This window comes from Pteropus medius, unplaced genomic scaffold (assembly GCF_902729225.1).
Source record: "Pteropus medius unplaced genomic scaffold, Ma_sr-lr_union100, whole genome shotgun sequence".
Classification (NCBI taxonomy): domain Eukaryota; kingdom Metazoa; phylum Chordata; class Mammalia; order Chiroptera; family Pteropodidae; genus Pteropus; species Pteropus medius.
Window position 1 is genome coordinate 39,297,707 of NW_024349800.1, and position 7,566 is coordinate 39,305,272.

At 50.5% G+C, this 7,566-nt stretch overlaps 1 long non-coding RNA gene across 4 annotated transcripts; it reads right to left on the reverse strand.

The window, feature by feature from the left end:
* Window positions 1-14: 14 nt before the first annotated feature.
* LOC120621727 (uncharacterized) lies at window positions 15-5,284 on the reverse strand. Of its 4 annotated transcripts, none has more exons than XR_005658271.1 (3): window positions 5,209-5,284; window positions 4,604-4,704; window positions 15-4,288 (listed from the first exon to the last, which is right to left on the reverse strand). It is a non-coding gene; the product is annotated as an uncharacterized LOC120621727 (long non-coding RNA). The 4 variants fall into 4 exon arrangements; XR_005658270.1 differs by having other exon boundaries at window positions 15-4,293; XR_005658272.1 differs by lacking the exon at window positions 5,209-5,284 and adding an exon at window positions 4,803-5,202.
* Between the last annotated feature and the right edge of the window lie 2,282 nt (window positions 5,285-7,566).

Genomic DNA, 7,566 nt, shown 5'->3' on the forward strand with positions numbered 1-7,566 from the left:
TTCTGTGAAATGATGGGGGATATAAGCCTGAAATGAGTCTGGCTTAAGTGAGAACTGGAGAAGAACTGGGCAGAGCAAATATAGATACTTCTTTTGAGACATTTGCTCTAGAAGGGAACAAATGGGACAGAGGCTGCCAAGGGAAGTGCAGTCACTAAAAGGCTTGGTTGTTTTTTAAGATGTGAAAAGTAATGGCACGTTTGTGTGACGGAAATGCTCCATTGGAGTGATAATTAGGAGAGAATTGCTGAAGTAAGGTTCTTGAGCAGGTGAGAGGGACTGGATTGAGTGCACAAGTGAAGGAATTTGCTTTTGATGGATGGGTCATCTCTGATAATAGGTGGAAAGAAAAGTTTAAAGATGCAACTGCTGGACAAGGGATAAATGGGATGGATGGTGAGAATCTGCACAGTTCTCTCCTGGTCGCTTCTATTTTCCCAGTGAAAAAAGAATCCAATTAACAGCTGAGCGTGAGGATGAAAAGGAAATGTTAAGGGCTTGAGAAGAGAAAAGAAATTATGAAACTGTCATCTGGGAGCATAGGCGAGTGAATGGATCAAGGAAATATAAATGTGACTATTGGGCAGCACTTGAGTTTTATCATCATTCATTCAAAGTGAGATCAAGCAGTTGGCTGTGTGTTTTTCTCTAGCTAGGTGTGGAGGTGTGAAATAGAGAAATTGGAAGAAGAGTCTCAGGATTTGGGGAGGGAGATGAACATGGACTAGGGACAAGACAGGGCTTCATGGAGATTAGAGAGCTGGAGATAGGTGATCTGAGATCAGGGAGATGTTAGGACCGACATATAAAACAAGAACAAGGACATGAGATTTGTGTCACTGGATGCAAGGCCGATGATGGTGGCAAGACTGAGCGTTGGGGTTCAGAAGGGGTTTCAGGAACTCTTTTCCACCTGATGATGAGGGAAAGTTAGGGGAGACTCTCTGAACTGAGCATAACCTGACCCAGCCTGGAAACTCCCCACCAGGAGACTCTCCTCCCTCTGTCGTGCGCTCTATATTTTCACCTTTTCCATTAACAGTACAGTTTAAGCAGCATTCAGCGAGACAGCTTGCAAAGTGCACCCAGCAGTTGGACAATTCTGACTGCCATATTATCCGCTAGCTTTAAAAGAGGTTAGACAAATTTTCCTGTCTCTGATTACAGAACTTCCTTTTCTCTGTAAGCCCTAAAAGTAGTTCATCACATCTACCTACCCTCCTCCCCACCCAAGTACACGTCTTGGGCTCTATTGACACTTGGGTTACTCTTTTGTCACATGAGCTACCGCAAGAAAAAGATCTAAGTTCAAATATCCACAGAGCCGAAAATCTCCCACATGGGCATTTTAGGGAGGTCGAGGCAGCTCTGAGATCTATCAGACCTTCGGGCTAAGGCCATCACATCCCTCCCCATATCTCCATACAAAACCTCTTCTCCTCTCTGCCTGCGCAATAAACTGCTTTGTCAGGAAGAGCTTCCAAATTCGGGGAAGATGGTTTTCCCTCAAATGGTCCACATTTCAGAAAACACAGCTGCTCACCATCTTGGTGAATGAGATCGTGCTTCAGTTCCTGGCTGCCCAGGCCCCAGTTAATCACTTGGTCCTCATCTTCATTCAGCTATTCTTTTGGACTTAGCTCTGTCCTGGTTGAAAGCCAGAGCCATTCCTTTGGGCTCGCTCACAGCCTGAGTCGGCAGCCCTCTAATCACCTCCAGGGTTTGCTTCTGGACACTACCCAAGGCACTGCCAGAAGGTTTGGGGAAGGGAGCCCAGGATACTAATAAAAGCTTGGTGTTTGCTAAGTTAAATAAAAAGGATGAGCTCCTGGGAAACAGGTGATGTTTTTGTTGTACATACATGACAGCTGTTTGAACACCAATTTCTCATCTTGTAATCTTCTAGGACCCTAGAAATAGTCTCTGCTCTGCTCTGGGGATGGCCCGATGCCTTGTCTGGGGGAGACCCACTTTCTCTCCTACCTCACCTTAACTTACCTCAATTAATTTCAACAGCTCTTAGGAAAAGATATTCATATTGGAATGAGACTAATTAGACTCAATCGTTACCTCTTTAGTGAATATCTATGTTTTAATGAGGGAGATGAAAGTCAGCAAATTCAGATGCCAATCGGCCAAGCGGTAGAGTGGGAGTAAAAGACGGGAAGAGATGGCCAGGACTGTGGTGGACTGCAGTGCACATTTCAGTGTGGCCAGATCTTCAGATCTGGGTGGGGGGAGCTAAAAAATCCAGATATTTCCTTGTAATCTTCCAATTTTAAATGTTTCGTAATTGACTCAATTTTTTTTAAAAAATGCTAGGGAAGCCAGACAAAATATATCTTTGGGTCACCAAAGATGAGATTCAGTGACCTGTAAATTTAAGCACACATCTGGTTCTGTGTTAAGCACAATGGTTCTTTTATGGTTGATTTTCAGTAAAAAGGCCATTTGAGGTTCCTTGTGGTCCTGAAATCACACAGGAAGAGCTGGTTCAGCGCTGATTCTGGTCTTGGTGACTTACGTCTAGTCTATTTGGAATCCTGCTATGGACAGTTTGTTCCTCTAAACACTGGTGTCTTGTGGGTAGGTTGCCTGGGTCTCTCAGGAAAGCCACTAAGTTCAATGAGGGTACAATCACTCAGGTCCGCTGGAGGCAGGTGAGAGTTACAGGAAGGTCTTTACTGTGAAAGGCAGCTGAAGATTGTAGTGGAGTCATTTCCATCTCTGGCCAGAGATACTAGTGGAGTTGATGATCCCACAGTAGAGGTTCAACATGTGACAACTAGAGTCAGATCCCTGGATACAAAACAGTCTTCTAGCTGGGTGTCCTTGGGCTAATTACCCTCTCTGACCTCAGTTTCCTTATCTGTAAAATGGGGAATTAATAGTACAGTCTAAGTAGCATTCAGTGAGACAGAGCTTGCAAGAGTGCTTCCTTAGCACAGAGACTGATGAGTAAGCTCCCCCATTTGGAAGAGGGATGTGACTTCATTTTTAGGATTACCCACTATGTTTTAAAATAGGGATTTATTTATTTAGTTAAAGCTTATTTTTACAACCACATTTGAAAACTGGTGGTTCAGATCTGTTTCGCTCATCATCTTCAAATCTGCCATGCTTCTTTTTACCCTAAGGCATCAGGTCTCTGGGTTTCCTGGGGACAATTTTTGTATTCTTAGCCCTAGGTGGAAGAACTTCATTAACCTTTTTCTCAGTGGAGTTTCTTGCTGCCCACAGGCTCCTTTTCAACTAGCTGCAACCCACCAAGTCCCAGGCCCTGGAGATTGGCTCAGAAAGTCCCACTAAGCTCCTGGGAACCAGCCCTATGGGAAAGCCTCTTTTTGGTGGGCTTTAGCCCTCCTTTGCATACGCTCCAAGCTTCTTCCTCTCCTTCTTTTAAATCTACTCTGCTTCCAGCCTATTTTTTTCCCCAAACAAAAAGTGCTACCAAAAAATTTAAAATCAAATTTTAAATTGTAAATCTGATTTAGGTTGTTGCCTTCCGACCAAAGGCAGCATTCTTCATCCATCTCCAGCGAGGAAGCCTTTTTTAAAGACTGGTCACGGCATGGGGTCCCTGGGAGAAGCCTTCTAAAAATAGGTACCACGAGAGGGAGGGAGCAGTCTGCCATTGGGGGTTAGGGAGGTGTATCCTGAGTAGAGGGAAAATCCTCAGGTTGGGCACAGTCACGGTGTCTCGGAAACAGGAAGGGGAAGGCAGGCCTCGGTTACAGATGAAGTCCGCCCCTCCCTCAGCGGGGCACCGGCCTGCAGCGCCGCAATGGCCTGAAGTGCTGGGCTCCGAGGAGGGTGGGTGGGGAGGAGCTGCCTGAGAGCTGTCTCCTGGCTGGACTGGGATATTTATAGCACCTGTGTTTCTGGACCTGTCTCCACCTGGATTTATGCGGTCTGTGGCTGTAGCGGGAATTGGGAACGAGGGGGGCGGGGGGCGAATATCTTGCTGCAAGGGCTGATTCTTGGCCTTGGGACTCTGGCTGTAATGGAAGTTACAAAATCAAAACAAGGTGCCATTTTAGGGAACACCGAGGCAGAGCGGCTCTTCCGTGCTGCGTCTGCAATGCAGGCAGTGGTTAGGCCCGGTGAAACCCGGGGCTTTCCAACCGCACCTAGTGTGACATTTACGGCGGTCCTGGGCGTGGGTGAGGCAGGTGTGGGCGGTGGGGAAAGCGGATCTCACCCTTCCAGTCGCCCCGGACTCTGGCTCTGCATTTCCTCGCTGCTCCTCCAAAGGGTTTAAGACTGAATGTTTCCTCTTCCACGTGATCTGCACTTTGAAAGAGGAGCCCGAGGAGTACGTGGTGGCCCATTGTCTGTTCAGACCCGCATGTACCCACGTTTGCGCACCCATTATCGGGTCGGGGGCCGCACTTTAACTTGTCCTAATCACTAGTCTCTGGCAGCTCTCAGGTGGCGATGACATCACATAAAAATTTTAGTAATTGTCCTTCAAGCGTTTCAAGAACCTAGAGGGCAATGCTTAATCCGAGGACTCTCACGTCGGACCTTAAGGCATTTTTTAGACCTAGAGGGAGCAGGCTTGAGCAGGCCCCAACGGGAAACAGCCACCTACTGTGCCTACCTGTAAAGCCGGCCCGGGACAGCTCCACCCTCGAATTAGACTGGAGAGGCCATGGTAGGGCGGGCGGGAAGATGTAGGAAAGCAAATGACAGTAGCGCTACCTGGAGAAAGGAAAACAACGTTGGCTCTTGTCCAGCACGTTCATTTTTCTCATTTAACCTATGACAGCACAAATGAGGTAGCACAATGTTAGGGGTACCATTTCACAAAAGGAGAAACTGAGGCTTAGAAAGGCCAAGGGATTTGGCCCAAGGTGACGTAGCAAGTGCCGATTTCAGCTTCAAACTCAGATTCTGGGGACTTGCAGGGGTCCGCGGTGGCCGGGAGGGAGCGTGGGGGGCCAAAGGCAGCCCGAGGGCGGACGCGCGAAGCGGGGAGCGGTTCCGGCGGCACCGCGCAGGGAGGAGCCGGAGCCTGGGGGGCGCCAGGCAGGCCTGGGGCTGCAGGAAAGGCCGGTCTGGTCGCCCCGGACGAGGGGCGGCGGGATGGGAATCCCGAGTAGGACGGCGAGGCCCGGGCAGCTGCCAGACGCGGCGGGGACTGGCCCCGCCGCCCGGCCCCCACCTCGGGCCGCCCTGCGGTCGGGCAGCGAGCAGGCCACATACCGCGCGGCGCGGAGGAAATGGCTGGAATTCCTCCCGCGGCGCCGCGCTCGGGCCTCGCGGCGGGCGGGGCGGGGAGGGCGCTCCAGGGACCGTGCGCAGGCGCTGCGGGGCGCTGGAGAGGGCTGCGCAGGCTCCCAGCCCGGCGCACCAGCGGGGACCTCTCCGTTGGGAGCGCTCTTCTACTCACTGCCAGCATCTAGGATCCCCGCAGACTTCCCAGTCCAGCCTCCTGGCTCCTTAACCTGCTTTTGGCTCACGTCGTTTGGGGTCCGCCACCTGTGGAGCAGTCCTGCAACCCTGTTGATCAGGCGTCAGGCCCTCAGCCTCTGGGATGGGGCACACCACGCACAACACTTACGGGCCCCAGCGTAGGAGGATATGGAGGCTCAGAGCAGTGAGGTGTCTGCTAGTTCCAGCCTACGCCTTTGGAAAGCGCTGGCCACTGATGTCTCCAGATGTTTTAGTCCTGGCCTTCGTGGCGTAGTGTGCAGGCCTTTCCTGACTACAGGCGTTGAGAGCAAGGCAGAGAGTTTGCTTAGAGGGAGAGGCTGACCCCTCATACTGTACCACCTGGCTGATACCTCTGCAGCTAGGTAGTACAGTATAAGGGGGCGGGAGTGGGTTGATAGTAGAGACAGAACCACCAAGATCGGAGCCTCAGCAGTGACCTGGGCCTGAGTAATGAGGCTAGTCTCAGTGTTCCAGAGAGTGGAGGTATGAAGAGGGGATAGAAAACCTCCTTGGGAGTCAGCATAACTTAGGAAAGCCATCCTCACCCCACCCCCAGTTCCCCAGGATAGGACCAAATGTAATATGGGTGGAGGTGGGGAAGGCGGACCCCAGGTTGGGGCCTATGTAACCTCTGCTAGGTGGGCGGGACTAGAACAGGGGCTGGTTGACTCAGGATCTTTCTCCTCCCTCAGTCTCTACTTCATTGGGGTGCCTGGTCCAATCAAGAATAGCCTTTGGAGGGTCCTTTACTTTCTGCCGCATACTTGGAGACTCACTACTGAGGACTTTTGTACTTACGCTCCTCAGCCTTTGTTTTTTGTCACCCTAGAAGGGCCTCCCTTCCCTTCTCTGGCTGGTGAGTCCTACTTTCAGCTCAAATATTTTATATTCTCTGTGAATTATTCCTTGACCTCCACTATCTTATGCATCCTTCATCTGCTTCCACAGGATACATTATTTCACCTTTCACACCAGGTCATGGATATTTGCTTATCAATTTCTTTCTCCAGTTAGACAATAGCTTCTTGGTAGACTCTTATGTATCTTTGTGCGCTACCATCTCGTATGGTGCTTACTTTATAGTAAAGACACTATTTAAACGTTTGTTGAATGAATGAATGAGCGGAAGGAATTGGGTGAGCACAGTACAAACAGAAGCAGAGACCAAAGGAAAAGAAGGCCAGATGTGGATCCTGCTACAAAGTTCAAAGCTTCGCTTCCTGCACACACAGAGAATGGGCTACCTAGGCCCTGTCTAGCCCTCTCTCACCCAGGGCAGAGGACTGGGCCCCATTACTTCTCACCTTCACACCTTGATCCTAACCTTAATTCCAAGGCGCATTCTCACTCTTTCTTACCCTGGCTTTAGTCTGACCTTGGCTTAGTTGATAAGTACCTGTTTCCCTATCTCACCCTCCCCCACCTCCACCTCCAATACTTCCCATGCTGGTCCTTCTCCTTTCTCCACCCAGGGCTCAGGAGAATCTAATTCCACACAAAGTGGTGCTATCTGCCCATTCGAAATGGGACTGGGGCACAGAAGATGGTGCCCTGACCCGAGGCTGGCAGCAGGGAGCGCAGTGGCTGTATCTGTTTACTCCTGGGGTAAGATGGCTTCAAGCTTGGGAGGAGGGCAGGGACAGAGTTTCCCAAACTGGTCCACATCACCTCTGAGTCCAAGTTACCAGCTTAAATTTCCACCCTCTCCAGGGGCTTCTGAGTAACCAGACGTGGGCCTGGGGAGGAACTCTCCTGCAGGGCCCCAGGAGGACACAGGAGGCCAGAGGTAGGCCTGTCCTAATGCGCTTGCCCTTCCTCAGACAGGGCTGGTGGGTGGGCGGTGGTGGAACAGGGGAGGGGCAGGGAGTGTGGTATCATTTCCAGGGCTGCCCCTGGACACTTGCCCATGAGGAGCAGGCCCAGGAGGCCTTGGCAGACCCTTCACACAGACACAGGCAGACAGAAACAGACAGCTCACAGTGATAGTATTAGTTCTGGGAATTTTGGAAGTCAAACCCCTACATTTTTTCACAAGAAAAAGGAACAGATTTTGGCATCTTTGTTCCAGAAACAGGAACTGACCAAGACAGTGACCTCTGAGAATCACTTCCTCATCTCAGTGCACAG